Source organism: Triturus cristatus, chromosome 6 (genome assembly GCF_964204655.1).
Source record: "Triturus cristatus chromosome 6, aTriCri1.1, whole genome shotgun sequence".
Lineage (NCBI taxonomy): Eukaryota > Metazoa > Chordata > Amphibia > Caudata > Salamandridae > Triturus > Triturus cristatus.
In genome coordinates this window covers 1,736,348,602-1,736,367,244 of record NC_140589.1, presented here as the reverse complement: position 1 = coordinate 1,736,367,244, position 18,643 = coordinate 1,736,348,602, and the positions used below count along the sequence as shown (strand labels likewise).

At 46.7% G+C, this 18,643-nt stretch overlaps 1 protein-coding gene across 2 annotated transcripts in view; it reads right to left on the bottom strand.

The window, feature by feature from the left end:
* DISP1 (dispatched RND transporter family member 1) overlaps positions 1 to 18,643 on the bottom strand; it is a 586,767-nt gene that overhangs the window by 488,741 nt on the left and 79,383 nt on the right. The gene's annotated exons all lie outside the window — the stretch shown is intronic.

Here is an 18,643-nt window from a genome sequence, read left to right as displayed (position 1 = left end):
AGGACCCGACAGAGAAGCACAAGGAGAAGTAACAGGATAAAAAAACCTGAAGGAGGATGAGGAGGCTTTAGACAAGCAGGATGGTCAGGACCCCCAGAAGGACCATGAACACCAGAAACAGGACCACAAGGAGGGCAAAAACCACACGGACCAAAACAAGGGCATATAATAGGAAGAAATGTCAATACATTAAGACCTGGTCTTCAAGGCACCTCTCTTGAGGCTAAACATATAAGCGGAGGTAGGGATTCACAAAACATTATTTCCCATATACGCCTCTCCTTTATTTTACGAGGTAGTAACCTCCCGCTTTATTGCCTTAAACTTTTAAATTAGTCTCGTTTTTACAGATGACAGTCACCACACTATATTACCCCTGACTAACGTGCAGGAGTATCACTGTGACTAGTGTATACAAATTAAACATCACAATCAAAAAATAGTGAAAGGAAAAGATGACACCTCACGTGTGCACCACCAATATGGCTCGCTGGTTGGTACTCACCAGCTTTGCCCACTTTTTTCATCATTGGTAGCCATCTTGCCTTAAAAAATAATGACTGTAGTGTCCAAAAAAACAAACAAAAATTGGTGCTCAAAAATAAGTGAACTGAATAAATCACATCCCACAAATGCGACCCTGTGAAACTAAAATTAGAATAAGTTGCACTTCGATTGATAGCAACTTTATTATTCACTGTGCACTTGTTCAAATTAAAATTGGTTGCCAATCATGCATACCGCTTCCTACTGAGCCGACATGTTTCATTGCCACCACAATTTCAAGGCAATTTCATCAGGGCAGTGAGGTCGCCTAGCACCAGTACTGGACACTGACATTTTCTTTTTCATTTACAGAGACATAAATGAGAAACGGTCCTTCATACCAGCTCTTTTCTTATGTCACGCATGAGACAAAACTCCAACTATGAGTCCTCTCAGTGGTCTTACACTCTGCCGTAGTGTCAATCGCCCAAATCTTCTGGGAACGTGTTGTCTCATATAATTGGAAGACCAAGATTAAGACCAGATATACGAGAACAAGAATCCCAATGGACCAGATAAACCAACAAAACTAGGATAAGTAGAAGGATGACCAGTAAGAGGACCAGGAAGACAACAAGAAGGACTAGGGCCACTAGGACTGGGAAACCACAAAGGAGACTAGGAGGACCTGAAGATGACCACAAAGAAGATTAGTAGAAGACCAAAAGGATTAAGGAACTGTTGATCAAGACCAAGGAGGATAAGACAAGGACTAGGATCAGGAGAACCAGGATCACAAGAAACAGGACTCCAAGGAAAACTGAAATCAGAAAACCAGGAGGAACAGGAAATCCAAGACCAAAGAGGCCAAGACCAGAAGGACAAGTAGCTCCACCACATGATGGACATACTATGGCCACCAGGGCTTAGGGAAGGAAAGTGGAGGACCAGAAGAACAACAGCCACCAGAGAGGCCATGAGGAAATGACTGCCCCACAGGACGTTCACCAGAAATAAGTACAAGCTGTAGAATTGTGTTTTTCGATCATACATGGAATCCATCTTGTTTAACTCTATGTTCTAGAATACCCAGTGAAAGTGAGGCCTAAAAAATGAAATATATGACATTTTGTGAACTATTCTTTTTACAGTCAACAAGCTTGAAATGCAGTATGATGCAAGCCGTACTCAATAGACCGCACTCATGATTTTCCATAGCATTCTAACTCATCAAAATGATGCTATTTCATTCAATCAATCAGTACTTCTAGAGTGCTTCCAATCACCCCTGGGTGTGTCCAGCTGCGTCAGCCGAAGAGCAAATTCTGGAGCTCCTTCCTGAAGGTGATCAGCAATGTGGCAGGTTGGAGGTGGAGAGGTAGGGAGTTCTAGGATCTGGCGGCAAGATAGGAGAATAAGAATTCTTTGGTTCGGGTGTGGCGGATACGAAGTGTGCTTGTAAGGGCCAGGTGTGCAGAGCAAAGGTTTATTGTGGGTTGGTGGAAGGTCAGACAGCGGTTTAAGTAGTGAAGTCCGATGTTGTGGAGTGGCTTACAAGCGTGGGTGAGGAGTTTGAACTGGCATCTCTTCTGTATGGGGAGCCAGTACAGGTCCTTTAGATGGGTGGAAATGTGTGACTCTTTGGGAAGGCCAAGTATGAGTCTGGCTGTTGTGTTCTGGATGGTTTGGCGTCTTTGTAGGAGTTCAATCGAGGTGCCTGTATAGAGTGTGTTGCTGTAGTTGAGTTGGCTGGTGATGAGGGCTTGTGTGGCTCTTTTCGTTGTGTTAGTGGGGAGCCATCTGAAAATCTTACGGAGTAGGCAGGACGTGTGGAAGCAGGCTGAGGCGACTGTGCTTTGCTTGTATGGTGTTTCATTATGAGTTTGTTGTCCAGTATGATGCCTAGATTGCATGCATGGTTTTTGGGTAGGGGAGTGGGTCTAAGCTTCGAGGGCCACTAGGAGTCGTTCCAGAGGGTGTTGTCTCTGACCAAGACCAGAACTTCAGTCTTGTCAGCGTTTAATTTAAAGGACACGTGCTCTCCATGCCACTGGAGTCAAACTATCCTAGCTGAAGAGGGGTGAAACCCCGAAACCGGTCCTATGATGCTTGTTTCCAGTCCAGGGAGGACCTGGGCTGGCAGTGCAGGCTGGACTGTTCCCATTGGGCACAGGGTCAAGACTGATTTGCATATGGCTGGGTTCAAACTGGAATGTCATGGTGAGCAAAAAAACGATGGATTTAAGCCCAGATCTTTGTACTGGGGTGAATGTATGACATTGTTCTGCATTTTGTCCATCAATTGTTGTTTTTACAAGTGTTTAATTTGAGGCAGCTGTCTTTCATCCATGTTGCGACAATTCGCATGCATTTGTGTAAGTTGCCTTTTGTCTGAGTGGGATTCGCTGAAAGTGAGAGGGTGTCATCGACGTAGGAGATGATGTTGATGTGGCGTGTTCTGAAGATGTCTGCAAGTGGAGTCATGTAGCTGTTGAAGAGGGTGGGGCTCAAGGAAGAGCTTTGTGGTACTCCGCAGATTTTGTGTTTGGGGGGCAAGGTGAATGGGGGAGGCAAACTTTCTGGGTACGTCCTGTGAGGAATGACTATCCACTTGAGTGCGTTGCCGTGATTCCGATCTCTCGGAGTATTTGGATGAGGATGTGGTGGAAGACGGTGTCGAAGGCTGCGGAGAGGTCTTGTAGGATGAGGGCAGTCGTCTTGCCTCTGTCGAGTAGGGCTCTTATGTCATCTGTGGCTATGATCAAGGCTGTTTCAATGCTGTGATTGGCTTAGAAGCCCAACTGAGATGCGTCGAGTAGGTTGTGTTTTTCCAGGTGCCTGGTCAGTTGAGTGTGGATGGCTTTCTCCAGGACTTTGGCTGGGAAGGGTAGGGGGGAGATGGGACAGTAGTTCTGGAGGTCAGTGGGTCTGCTGAATATTTCTTGAGAAGGGGCCTCAAATCTGCGTGCTCCCATGCTTCTAGGAAGGTGCTGATCACAGGATTCAGTATGGTGGTGAGCTGGGGACTGATTTTGCTGTTTCCAACGTTGAAGAATCGGTGTGGGCAGGGGTCGTCGGGTGATCCGGAGTTGATGTATTTCATCAGGTCGGGGTGGAGGGCATGGCGAGTTGGTCCTATATTTCATTTATGGATGACATAATGCGGATTAGTTCTGTATTTCACAATTTTGGAAAATACCCAAGTGCCTCAGTTAAGGAACGTGGGTCACCATTATGTATTTGCTTATCATACACTATTAATCTCTTCTGATTGTGTGTGTGTGTGTATATATTAAAGTAAATAAAAAGAGATGGCCCAACTAGTTCCAGGGAACACGGCTCTTAAGACCATTAAGCAAAGGAAAAGATCCCTGGAGGTGAATCACATACACTTTCACTCTAGACACATTAACTCTATGGGCTCTATAGTACCCTCCTTAGCTAAAAAACTGTCCAGCACTATTTATCGTTGGCATACGAATTGAACCCCACACTGAGATGTAATGCTTACACAATTTTATTTAAAAGGTATTTTCTTCCATTATGGATCTGTTAAAAATCTCGAAAACAATCCGTAGATGTACACAAAAGCAATAACAATAAATTAAAAATCACAGTTCATGCAATACAATGTCTTAAGTCAGCATACTGAAACACACAAAAACAGAGACCCAGAAAAGAGTACTTCTATTGGAAATCCATCTGATCCAAATAGAATATATGGTATATAGGGGAGAAAATTTCTTTCTTATCTAAAAGTCCTTTGTTTTTTGGATTCCTAGTTAGCAAGAGCGTCGACACGTTTCGGTGGTATATCGTCTTTGTAAACACAAAACCACCTTCTTCAGGACAGGAAATGATAAAGGGTCGCTTTTCTCCACATTATAGAGATTATATCATCAATAATGTAGGGTCGTACTATTTGATAGGGTTTCTTGTTATCCTATCATGGAAACTTATCACTGGATCTCGGGATTTATTATTCGAGTCTCCAGTCCTTTCCATTTTACGTTCTTAGCCATATACTTTCCTTTTTTTTCCTTTTTTTTTTTTATAACTCTTTTTATTAACAAACATCGGCAAAACATACATTACAGAGGATCAGGCGAGTAGGTTATCACATGACACGTTGATAGAAGGATATACATATATTGTAGTAGCTGGGAACGTTATGGGGAGATGGGGTCGTCGTGATCATTGTTAGAAGGTGGTGCACAAATTTCCCCTCTGTAGCTATTCCACGGACCCCAGATTCCTGACCATTTCTTAGGGCATCCCCTCGCCAGAAATACGTTTTTTTCTCTAAACATGCACCAGTCCAGGTGTCCCTCCCAATCCTCTAGGGTGGGCGGACGTGTCACTCCCCATAGCTGAGCAATATTGCGTTTGGCCACCATGAATCCCAAGGAGGCCCACTGAGTCTGCACTGTATTTAAATCTGTGGGCTCCCATATGTTTAGCAGGCATCTCCGCGCCTCCGGTCGGAGAGTGGTTCATAATACCTTGCTGATGGTGTCGTGTATTTGGCGCCAATACAAACTTGTGTGTACACTCCCAGATAATGTGTATATAGGTGCCAACCTGTCCGCATTGTCTCCTACATTCCCCGTGTCAGTCCACCCCATGTGCACCAGTCTGGGCCCCATTAAGTATGTTCTGTGAAGGATTTTTAATTAAACCAGCCGTAGACGTGCTGGAATAGCCACCACTCTGGGAGAGGATACCGCCAACTGCCAGTCCTCATCATCCATCTCTATCCCGTCTTGCACCCATTTGTCCCTTAGTGACTGGAGAGGATCTGCCATATGGTTAATCAGCTTTTTATATATTATAGAGATCGTTTTCTCGGGGAGGTGACCATCGAGGACCCTGTCTTCCAGCAGAGAAGCCTCTGGGGGGGGGGGGGTGTCTCCTTGGGTAGCGTGGACTGGAGCGAGTGACAAACCTGTATATAACAGAAATATTTCGCGTCTGCTAGCTCGTATTCCGTTTGAAGTTCTTTGAATAACTTAATCTTACCCTTCCCCCACATATCTTTAATAGCTGAAATTCCGACAAGGTCCCACCAGTCGAAGCCCTTCGTTTTTTCCGGAGATCACCCAGTTTCTCTGAGTCCCACAAAGGGGTGGCTAAGGTCAACTTGTTACTCCAGCCCAGAGAGCCTGTGACGTTGTGCCAAATTTGGACTGAGTGTTTCGTAGGGCCCGTTAATCGAAATCTCTGGGGTCGGGAATAAAGAGCTCTGTTGTAGTTCCCGCCTGGTAGGATCCACTTGTCCATGGTATAGCCCGGATCATCGACGCGACCGAAGGTACCATGGTTTATGGCCGCTAACTGGGAGGCCCAATAATACTTCCTAATATCCGGGAAACTGATGCCTCCATCGTACCAGTGTAATGTTAGTTTGTTTAGTGCAATTCGAGGTTTCCCCGTCCCACAATAGGTCTCTTTGCAAGCCCTCAATGTCCCTGAAGTATTCCTGGCTGGAATGACATCTAATGTGCTTTGCATAACATATATGAATCGTGGCAGGGCCGTCATTTTAAAAAGGGCGGCACTGCCCAGGAGTAAAATGGGAAGTTTCTTCCAATTCGCGATGTCACTTTTGAGCCTCTGAAGGGGGGGGGGGGAGAAAGTTACGAGCATACCGAACTGAGGGATCGAGGGAAATAAAGATCCCCAGGTATTTGAACCCAACACTATTAATTTGAATCTTGCAATCTCGGGGAGGAACAGGAGGGTGCCCACTCAAAGTAAAAAGCAGGGATTTCCCCCAATTAATGGAGAGTCCCGAGTACCTCCCAAAGACTGCCAGAATGTCCAGCACTACAATCAAGGATTTCTGGGGGGAGGCTAAATAAAGTAAGATATCGTCGGCGTATAGAGATATACGATCCTCCCACCCGGGCGACCACTTCAGCCCACGTATCATCGGGTCCCCTCGAATCCATGCAGCAAGGGGCTCCAAGGCCAGGGAAAAGAGAAGGGGGGATAGTGGGCAGCCCTGACGCGTTCCACGACTAAGCGGGAATGAGGCTGACACCCTCCTGTTCACTACTACCTGCGCTAGTGGTGCGGAGTACAGCAGGCGCACCCACTGGATAAACGCAGTCCCGAACCCAAACTTAGCCAGAACTGCCCACAGATAAGGCCACTCCACCGTATCAAAGACCATTGTAGCATCCAATGATACAATCACCGCTGGCTCCTGGAGAATGGGGGCTCTATCTATTACCCTGTGGAGTCTGCAAAGGTTAAGGGCGGTGTTTCTATGGGGCATAAAGCCCGATTGATCGGGGTGTATTAGGGTGGTGGTCACTTTTATCAATCGATTAGCTAAAAGCTTGGCCAGAATTTTGGGCTCTGCGTTTAAAAGCGAAATAGGCCTGTAGTAGGCACAATCCGCTGCGACATTTCCCTCTTCATGGATGGTGACGATGGTGGCCAGCCTCTGTTCCCGGGGTAGCATCCCTGTCTCTCTAGATTCCTCAAACTTTGATTTTAAGTAGGGGGCCAGCTTATCCGGCCTGAGTTTATAAAGCTCAATGGGGAGCCCGTTTGGGCCTAGCGCTTTTCCGGGGTTTAGGGAGCGAATCGCCTGGGCGATCTCATCCGTTGTAAGGGGACTATCCATAAATTTTCGGTTGTCAGGGGAGAGGCAAGGAAGGTGAATGTCACGAAGCAGTTCCTGCGAATCTGCCTCTGAGTGAAGGGATGTTTAAGTATATACTGCTTGGAAGTGCTCGGCAAATCTGTCCACTATCTCCTGCGGCTCTGTAATTAGGACGACCCCCTCTACACTAAGTTCTGGGACAAGGCGACTCGCCCACTCCTTTTTGTCCAGCCAGGCGATCAGTTATCCGGCTTTATCTCCCAGATCATAAAGCCTGCCCTGTTGCTCCCTTCTAAGGGCCTTGGCCCTGTCTGTGACCACTGCTTTGTAGTCGTGTTGCTTTAGGCTTAATAGATGCAGCTTATCCGGTGTCACCCCCGCCTCCAGTTCGCCCTCGAGACTATTAATTTCTGCCTCAAGTTCAAGAACTGATTTCTGCTTGTCCTTCTTGGAGCAAGATATAAGAGATAACGCTTGCCCAAGGATAACTGTCTTAAAGATTGGGCAGAGGTCACTGAACCCACGTTATTGGTGATGTATTCGTCTATAGTCTTAAGGAGGTCTTTACGGATCTTAGGATTCTGCAGGTGGGCTAATCGGGGCCAGTCTCCCTGACGATCCTGGGCACAGGAGAATTTGGATCCAAAGCGGGGAATGATCAGAGATGCCTCTAGCTAAATGACTAATGGCATGTATGTAGGTGGCCTGTACGGCTGGCATAAGGCAGTAGTCCAGCCTAGAGAGGCTGTTGTGAGCTCCAGATTGAAAGGTGTATTGCATCTGATCTGGATGATGAAGCCTCCAGCCATCAACCAGGCCCATGGCTTCCAGGAAGTCCGATAACCAGCAGGCCGCCCGCCCCAATTCCCGGGGAGGAAATCTATCCAACTCACTGGAGACAACTGCGTTAAAATCACCTCCGAGCATCAGAAGCCCCTCAGGCACCGTGAGCAGGAACGCGCCCAAGTCAGCAAACGTGGTGCACTGAAGGGAACATAGATGGACATAAGAGTGAGTACTCGTCCCTCCCCCAGCCCAGTGACACCGACATACCTCCCCCGATCGTCTAACCATGTGGAACGCACTGCTAGCGGGAATGTGGATTTTCTCATTATGCCCACCCCCTTGGACCCTGATGTGAATCCTGCATGCGCAAGCATTCTATAGCCCCGCCCCTGTGCATTACTTTGCAAATGTTGCCAACTAAGTGCGTTTCCTGCAATAGGACAACGTCCAGGGAATGCCTCTTTATATATTGGGTAACTATACTTCGCTTAATTCTGTCCCCTTATCCGTTCACATTCCAACTTAAAACTTTAACATCCTTATCACCCATAATCGTTGATGTAGAGATATTCACGTCGACAATTCTCTGACTTTACATGTATATATTGGAGCGTGACACTTTGTTTGGTTGCATCACCCCAACCCCTAACGTTCCTCGTCAGAACCCCTACCTTTCTATCCCTATCCTCATTTGCGTGCCTATGGGCCTGTCTGCAGCTATCCGCAATTACTGATGCAATAACTCTGTCGCTCTTACGATCGTGTACTTGTAACAGATCTCTTCCTAAATTGACATTTTTCACGCTTAACAGTCAGCCCATAATCTTCCAAACGCATCATCACCTTGTCTAACAACTCATCATGCTGCATCTCATTCTTTCCTGCTATCATAATATCATCTTGAAAGTACCAGACATTTTCTAGACCTACAAATACCTTCTTCATTACCCTCTGAAACACTGCAGCTGCAGATGCTAGCCCGAAAGGCATTCTTAAATAACGAAACGCCCCCAAGGGGGTGACGAAGGAAGTCAAATGCCTAGAGTCTTTGTGAAGATTGATTTTATGATATGCTGATGAAAAAACCTTTCCTCCTGAGATAGCCGACAACATTTCTGAAATATTGGGGAGTGGTTGCCTGTCAACCCAAATGTTCTGATTTAAATCTCTCAAGTCAATGCATAGCCTAATTTTTCCACCTTCCTTAGGAGCTACAACGATTGGAGCCAACCATTCGGATGATTCCATCGGCTCAATTATACCTTGACTCAACAGCTTGTCCAATTCCTTCTGCAAGGATTCTCTCATCATAAGGGCCACATTGCGCACCTTCTGTACAACCGGGACAGCACTTTTTTAGAATAATTTTGTGGCAAAATCCTTTTAACAAACCTAATCCATCATTAAGGACTCGTGGAAATCTTTTTGCAATACATTCTTCGAATGTATCCACAAAATTCACATTATGAGTTTCAGGTAACGAGACAATAATAGGATTTTTTGCATTTGGATCCAATTTCATACCCAACAACAATGCCTAACAATAATGAGTCATACATAGAACTCTATGAATAAAGAATCTAAATCCTGTCTGGACATTCCAGCTCACATGCTAGCTAATATGAAAGGCCCTATTTAACTTCACTTAACTCTACAGTACTGTGCCGATTATACACAAAAAATAAAAAACAAACCAACTCAATACCCCATCCCAACAACACCCCTCCCTGCTGCCCTGCATTTTGGGCTTAAAACTGTCCATCAAAAGAAAAATTGCAGAGTGTCTATCGCCCTAACAAAGTTCAAAGGTAGAAAAAAATAGGTGGAAAAGCAGCGGGCCCTCACCCGGGCCCCAACCTGTTATTACGTTACACCATCCATTGCCATCATAAATGAAAAAGCATGTGAAAGTTACCAGTCCCCTAAATGCGAAGCCCAGGTGCCCTTCCCTCCTCCCCCGCCGCCCCACTGTACTCAATGAAAAGTTGCCTGCATGGAGATTCCATCAGCAGCATTTCTTAAATGGGCCACCAGTGAGGGCGCGTTACGGTATCAATGGGCGCGCAGACGCAACAACGATAAGGCGCTAGAAGCGGCAGCTGCATGGGAAGCGTTAGTACAGGCACTACGAGATTATGACCCGTATGCTGATGGCGGAGACCGAGTCGGGGATGAGGGGATAGCCCCGGAACAAGCTGGGTACATCATATAACTCAACACATAGATATTCCTCGGACTGTAGGCTACCAGAGGACAGAGGCGGCCACATGAGTTGTTGGTGAGGACTGAGGGAGGGGGAGGGAATTTATAATTTTCATAGTGTTTAGGGGTAGGGTGTTTGGTATGGAGGGGTTTTTTGTTTGTTTGACGCATAAGATCTGGAGAGATTTACATAGCCTTGTATTATGCATTGTATGACTGCCGGGGGTTTGTGATTAATCCTCGGGGAGCATGTGGAAAACAAGGCAAAAACAGTTTGTATGGATCTATATGTGGTTGTACAAAAAACCAATAAACTAGGTTTTTAAAAAAAATGGAGATTCCATCAGCAGTGTGGCCGAGTGTCTGCCGTGTCCCCTGTTTCACCATCTGCTGGGCTCTTTGTACCCCTATCTTCAATCCACTCCGCCACTGCCTCCGGCTGGTCGAAGAACCACGCCTTTCCATCCGCCTTAACCCGGAGGAGCGCCGGGAAAAGCATGGAATATTTTAGACCTTTAGCTCTCAGTTCGTGCTTCACTGATAGGAATGACCTCCTTTGCCTCTGCACTCTGAGTAAAGTCCGGGAAGAAAGAAATGTCCGCATTTTCATATCGGAGGGGGGCACCAGCCCTGGAGTTTTGTAGAATAACGTCCCTGTCTCGGAAGTTTAAGACCCGAGCCAACATGGGCCACGGGGGAGCGCCCGGTCTGGGACGGCCGCCCGGGACCCTGTGAGCCTGCTCAATCACAAAAAATTTACTGAGGCCTTTGGGTTTCAAGTGGTTGAGAATAAGGTCCTCCACAAACAGGTCCGGTGTTTGCCCCTCCGATTTCTCCGGAACGCCTAGGATGCGGAGGTCATTTCGGCGCAGCCTGCCTTCATAATCGTCCAGCTTAAGGTCTGTAGTGTGACGAGAGTCTTGGAGTTCACGGACCTCCCTTTAGAGCTGCGTGACGTCCCCCACCAGGCTGGCAGCTGTAATTTCCACTTGCCTGACTTTTTCATGTAGTTTCCCCATATGTGCCCTGATGAGGTTAATGTCAATGGCCATGGTGTCCATTTTGTGTTCCAGAGAGGTCTTAACACCGGTGATTGCCTCCATGATGTCTTTGAGGGAAGGTTCCTGTTCCTCTTCCACCGGGCCCCCCTGAGCAGCTTCGTCCGACAAGCGGCTCCGTTGTACCTCCTTGGAGACCGTGTAGCGGTCTAACTTATTGGTCTGGGTCGTTTTGGGTCCCCGAGGCCCAGGTCCCTTAGTATGCTCCATTGCGACAGTCCAGGCAAGCGTCAGGGGGGGCACCACAGCACAACACCGCTTCCCGCCCCAGCACAACCCCCGGCGTGCAATTCAATCGACTGTCCTGAGTTCAGAGCTCCGGTCTAGTCCCCCTCAGCGCCAGGGACATCACAGCCGCCTCCGATATTACCTCACCCGAGGACCGCGGCAGAGAGGACAAGCCAGCGAGCTACTCCTACGGGGCAGATGCAGACCTCAAGAGGCGAGATGTGTCAATGCGCCAGAGTTACAGACAACAGCACTCCCGGGCCCCAGGTCTTCCAACTTGCGACACTTCATGGGGGGCACCAAGCGCCCGTGGGTAAGGGACATCTCAGAGCCCCAGAGACTCTGCATTTCTCAGTTTTTATTGCCTCCCGCCGTTGGCAGGAGCGCAAACCAGTATGGGGCACTACAGGATGTAGGGAGCCAGTGCCGTGCAGCAAATCGGGCCTCTCCCTGCTGGCGAGCAATGGCAGGAGCCAAGCAGGGGGGGGAGGGGGGGGGGACACTTCACCCTCCAGGGACGCGCCGCTGCCCGTGTCCTCTCCGCGGCTGGCGCGCTTACCGTGAATCAGTGTGCAAAGATGTGCCCCCGGCTCCGGTACACCGCTATGGAATGTAAATGAGGTAGCTGCCGGAGCGACAAGGGGCGAGGGCCATCAGTGGGACAGAGCACCGCAGTGGAGATGAGCCGCCGCCATTGTGGTACGGCGCGGCCAGCGCAGCCAGCTGTTTCCGATTCAGGGCACAGAGAGGGTGGGGGCATTCAGGGATGTCCGCAGGTTAGCCAGGTAGCCGCCTCCTCCTGAACAAAGATGCCTCACGGGGCACTTCAGCGGCAAGGCGCAGCGATATCCCGGTCCGCGACGTCACCGCTGAGCCACTCCCTCGCACTCTCCGGGCAGGCCCACGGACTGTGGGTCCCGGCTCCAGGCGTCAACGAAGGCCGCAACCTTCGGAGGGCAGGATCCCAGGCAGCCGGTACACCCCCGGCACCGGAGCGGGCGGATTCAGTTCCACTGGAGTTCCGATGGAGGGAACTGGCGATTGGTGTGACGGATGGTCACTGCATGATAGACAGGGGCAATTAAGGGTGGCGGAGCGTGCTCACTACGTGGCCATCTTCTTCCCGTACTTGGCCACGCCCCCCTTTTTTTTCTTTTTAGACGACTCCCAGGAAGAGTAGCACAATTAAAAACCTTGAAAATAAAAGTTTTTTTTACTTGTATAAAAGGTTCGCAGTGATATGGGAGTTTTATTCTGCCCGCATCATATTCGCCATCCCGTAGACTTCTGATGTGTCTATCCGGGTATTTCACGGTTCCCGCAATCTCAGCGTTGCGGCGTCTTATCTTCTTGCGTTGAGATTGTCAACATATCACTGCGAACCTTTTATACAAGTAAAAAAAACTTTTATTTTCAAGGTTTTTAATTGTGCTACTCATCCTGGGAGCCATCATATACCATGTATTGTAATTGGATCAGATGAATTTCCAATAAAAGATTATGGCTGTACTCTTTCCTGGGTCTCTGTTTTTGTGTGTTTTAATATGCTGACTAAAGACATTGTATTGTATGAACTGTGATTTTTAATTTATTGCTATTGCTTTTGTGTACATCTACGGATTGTTTTGAGATTTTTAACGGATACATAATAGAAGAAAATACTTTTTAAAATAAAATTGTGTAAGCATTACATCTCAGTGTGGGGTTCAATTTGTATGCCAACGATAAATAGCGCTGGACAGTTTTTTGGCTAAGAAGGGTACTATAGAGCCCATAGAGCCTTTGTGGTTTAGGCTAATAAAGTATTTCGAGAAACTTCTGTTTTTGGACATTTGGTTGATAGCCAGATTGCTTCCGTGTCACGTTAAATAAATCTCTATTTCTTTGCATGATCAGATTGCTTTTGTCCTTGATTATATTTAGGCTTCCACAAAGCCACACTATAAGGACATGCTTTTAGCTAGAGACACCACTTCTCTTCTAACATGTCTTAGCTATGCTTCTTCGTCCATGCCTCCTTTTGATATACTTCACATTTTTCAGAACAGCTAAAACACTCACACTTGTAGTTTAATGGGGGAGATATCTGCATCTTAGGGGTTAAGTCCAGCACAACCATCTTCTCAACTTCTTATTTATTGCATCTCATTACCATGACTGCACGCCAGGTTTTCTAAATCCAACCTCCAAAAATAAAAAGGCTTTTCAACAAAGGTCAATACACACCCAGCCCTCCAAGAGGCATGTCCCTCAGTGGTCCATGCAGTGAGCATAAAGATAATATAGACTGTGTCATGAAGAAGGCAAAAAGTAGCTTTGTGGAACCATTCCGAGATAATGAAACTGTTGGTGTGTTATACTGAACATACATACCTCACACAGTTACCAGATTTTTAAACGAAAATGTGTCCAGCAATAATAGAGAAACTTTCCTCACTCCTTCAAATAAAAGCAAAGGTCCCTCAGTTCATAAGCCATGATCCATTCGGCTAAACTTACCAGGGCACTCAAGATCTAGAAAACAGCAGGAAGCCAGGCTTTATTCATATGTGCTAACAAAAAAAAAAATCAGCTGTACTATGTCAGCCACATTATCAATGATCTTGGCCTTTCCCTGAAAACTTGGTGAGTCCTGCCAGAACCAGGGTGGAGAACATTTTTCATGTGAGAAGGGGTCGAAACTAAATCCTGCCCGTCCACCACTTCTATCTTTCAACAGAAAGAAGAGGGTGGGAATCCTTCATGCATCCCTCCATCCACTGACCTTTTGCCCTGAATATCTTAAACTACTAGGAAAAATGTAACCTTTTGAGACAGGAATGTATTTCCCAATCGTACAAAGGCTATCCAGAACGGAAGTAAGGTTTTTCAAATTTTCTTCGAAGTCCAAATCAAAAAAGTGAAAGCTCGACAAGTGTTGCACAACAGACGTCAAACACGCTGTAAGTCCTTCTGCCCAGCAGCCAGGAACGTCTTGATCCTTCTCACAGGAATGTGCCTCATCCATAACTGAAAACAAATGTCTCCCCGCATTGCCCCTTGGATGCAGGACAAACTGAGCGTGGGATACAGCGATGCATAACTCAACACTTCCTCGTCACGTCTGAATGGATCTGAACCACAACAACTGTACACACAATAATTAGTAGGGCGTCTAAATTAGGGAAAATCCCATTTGTAAATAGTTGGTATACATGCTACTGCATTCCAGAACCTCGCCTCTTTTTGTCTTCATTCTCAATCAAACCGCCGCATGCATCGCTGAAGCTCGAGATACAGTGCTTAATTTGTACACAAAAAAAGTGGCAGGGCTCTCCTCAGGAGGCCACTCCAGCTTGCACCACACCTAGCTATGCTGCCATGATAGTAACAACACAACTACTAGCCATCACACAGCTCCAAGTGTGACAATTCGGACTGTTTCAGGCCTTCAAAGCTATAAGAATGGCTTGGACGGCAGGTAATAGTATTTTTGAATGTATATTGAATTAATAATTAGCTGTTGTTGTTATCTCTAAATGAGTCAAGTCAGACAGCGCCACCCTGTGACAGATTGTCAAAAGGGCTGGTGTTGACAATTAAGTACCAGGTCCGAGCACTGGAAACCATGGGCTAAAATTAAGCACTGTCGAGAGCAGGGCTTTAAGTGGGCCGGGTCTCACCAGGTCTGAGCACCAGCAGTTTTTTAAAGGGGGCCTCGAAACGGGTCTCTATCGGGCTCTGTTTTGTGCCCTGGCACAGGCAGTCTGTTTTTTCCCGGGCTGCATAGACAGCAGGCGCATCATGTGGGCGTGCTCACACTGTTCACTTCTCACTAGTAGAGAAGTTACAGCATGACATCATGCCAGGTGAGCTTTATATGGGAAGGGAAATCATTTTAAAGAGAGTCATTTTCTCTCCGGATTTCCCTTCTCTTTTTGAAACTCAGGAGCAGCAACATTGTCGTGGTGTCACCAGGGCTTTAAGTGGAAGCTTTTTCAATATTATATACAAGACTTGTAGGTATGTTACTTTTGTATTATATATCTGGATGTAATGACAAACAGTAAAATACCAGTCGGGCGTAGGGTGACCAACCGTCCGTAAATTTCACGGACAGTCCGCAATTTCAGCCGTCTGTCCGTTGTCCGTGAAGGATTCTTTAACGGACGCCATTTGTCCGTAATTTTAACTGGGCACCGGTCGCACCACCCTAAAGCCGGCACAGCTTCCACCCACCTCCCTTCTTGACTCCGATGCTGTTGATTGAGGTTGGGTGTAACAGACTCCGAGGCTTTACCAAAGCTCAGATACCCAGCAGCATTGCACAGCTGGATGGCAACCCTCACACCTTCCGCCCTTGATGAGCTGTTAAGAGGTGCTTGAAGGTGACTGATAGGGAGGGGCTGCAGCTTCAGGAGCAGGGGCATCTATTCAGATGCAAAAAGCCCTGAATGCGCCATGTGTCTGCAATTTAGAGGGGCCTCACACATTCCCTTTCTGCCCAGGGCCCCAAACGTCCTAGAACCGGGCCCTGATTACACCAAGGCAGCAGGTGGTTCTCTTCACAGAGCTTAATTACTGTCACTAAATTGTAAGCAAACCTCAGTTCTTCAAACATGCAGTCTATAATTTGTAATATAATAAAAAAAAGAAATGGCACAATCGCACCCACACTGATTAACAAAGTATGGAGGACAATCAGTTAAATCGGTTCTCTTGGAGTATCTCCTTTAAGTACTGTACATCACAGTGGGGGGTGGCAAAACTAACATTTTGGAAAGAGAGCCTGTCTTCTCGATGTCCTGTCCAGGAGGGGGTGACGAGCCCTACCCCACCCTGGAAGAGACCAAGATGATACTAGAATACTGCATGCCCACCCCTGTGCCCACCCTGGTGGATCCTGTTCACCCACCTGTGATTGCTCCTGTCCCCCCTAGTGATGGCTCCAGTCCCCCATGTGGTGCCCCCCCCCCGCCTGTGATGGCTCCTGTACCCCCCCCCCCCTGTGGTGGATCCCGTCTCTGCCCTGGGTGGCTTCTGTCCCAGTCCTGGAATGGCTCCTGCGGCGAGGGTGAAGTTCTTGATGGGCCTCTTCTCAAAAAGGCTCAGCTCAAAATTAATATGAAAAATTGGGCGAGTGATTAGTGAAGGGATGGCTGGATGAATGGATGAATGAAAGATTGAATAGATGGATATGAGAGAGGATGGATGGATTGATGAGTGAGTGGAGGGATGGATGAGAGAAAAGGTAAATAGCTGAATGTATGGGTGGAAGGGTAGCTGGATGGGTAAAAGGGTGGATGGGTAAACGGGTGGATGGATGAGTGAAAGGATGGATGAGTGAAAGGATGGGTGAGTGAAAAGGTGGATGATGAGTGAGTGGGTGGATGGATGAGTGAAATGATGGATGGATTGATGAATTGATAAGTGCAAGGGTGAATGAATGGACGGGTGAGTGAAATGATGGATGTAAGGATGGATGAGTGAGTGAAAGGGAGGGTAGATGGACAAAAGAATGAATAGATGAGTGAAGGAGTGAAAGGATAGATGGATGAGAGAAAGGATGGATGCGTGATAGGGTCAATGGGTGGATTCATGAGTGGATGAGTAGATGGATGGGTGGGTGGATGAATGGAAGGAAGGATGGCTAAGTGAAAGGGTCGATGGATGGATGACTGAAAGGGTGGATGGGTGGAAGGATGAGTGACTGGGTGGATGGATGAGTAAGTAAGTGAAAGGATGGCTGGATGGGTGAAAGGGTAAATGGCTTGAAGGATGAGTTAATGGATGGATGGGTAGAAAAGTGGATGGATGAGTGTACAGATGGATAGGGTGAAAGGATGGATGATGGATTGATGAGTGAAAGAATGGATGAAGGGATGGATGAGTGAAATGATAGATGGAAGGATACATGATGGATAGGTTTGCAAATGGTTGAATATATTTGGATATGGCTGGGCTTACTTGTATACTATTGCGCGACCTCCTCTGATGTGTCTGTAAAACGTACCTATTGTCCTGAATTTTGACCTCCTGTCCTGAATGTGTCCTGAATTTTGACCCTTTGTCCTGAATTTCTACACTCACCGTCCTGAATTTGCACCAATGCCAGTTGGTCATTCTAGTTGGGTGACACACAATGCTAAGCACAGATTTTTAGCTTATGTGTTTTTAAGCCATGCCCTTAATTACATTGGCCTCACCCCTTACAGAGACCCCCAGTTTTTTCATCCCACTTAAAGCCCTGGTAGAGAGGTTTTCATACCCGAAAACCTATTGTGTTAAGAACTTACCTCCACCTCATAACCGTCAACACGCTTGCATCTTTGCTCTAAGTTAGCAGGATAGCTCAGAGGGCTAAAACCTGAGGTCAAACTAAGTACTATCGACTTGGACTTTGTTGTTAAATTAGTTTCTTGAACACATCAACAGCAGCATTACAATGCCTTAGAAAAAACAATGCTGGCAATAAATAATCATTCGCGCTCTTTCTCTTCACATGAAAGGCGGCAAAAAAAAAAAATCACAAAGCTGAACATGGCCACAGTCTTTTCGAACAATTATTTACAATGCTTGATCGCACGTTAACACCGTGGGCGACCAGGGCAGGTCGCCTGTCAATCAAGAGAAGAGAAGAGAAAAACGATTTGGAATCTTTGATTGAGATTATGTTGTAGTAACACGTGCGTCAAGAACGTCACTTACGGTGCCATTGGGTCAGAATACTTAAGGCGTTTGAAAAACTGCACACATTCATTGGGTCAAGCAAACAAGCCACGTTTTTGAGAACCACGTGTTTGCAGCACCCCAGCACCGCACAATTCGATAAGTATTTGTGGTCGCGTTTAGAGATGAAAAATTCAAGATATCCTGCATTCACAATACAAGAAATGGAAACAAGTAGAAAGTGTTGTCTTATCATCCTTTGTGTTGCATCCGTTCGCTTCGTTTACACAGAATGGTGGACCTTGTAACTGCTGCACGACAATCAATGGATCAATAATGGACCAATACCCCTACTGCTTACAGGTACTAACAATATTCCTTCAGTATTCCCGTTGCTCTTTTTAGCGAAAAATAACAGAATCAAGCATCACATTAAATACAAGATTTGAAGCTGCCACGTGCATCATTATAATGATATTAACATACATGGAAAGAGCTACACTGAACAACATTTTGTGAACCACACAGGAAATGGTCAATCTTTGCTTCACTGAGAAATGTACAGTAAGAAGGAAAGCTGTGGTTATGCGCCTCATCTGCGACTAATCTGATGATTTTTTTC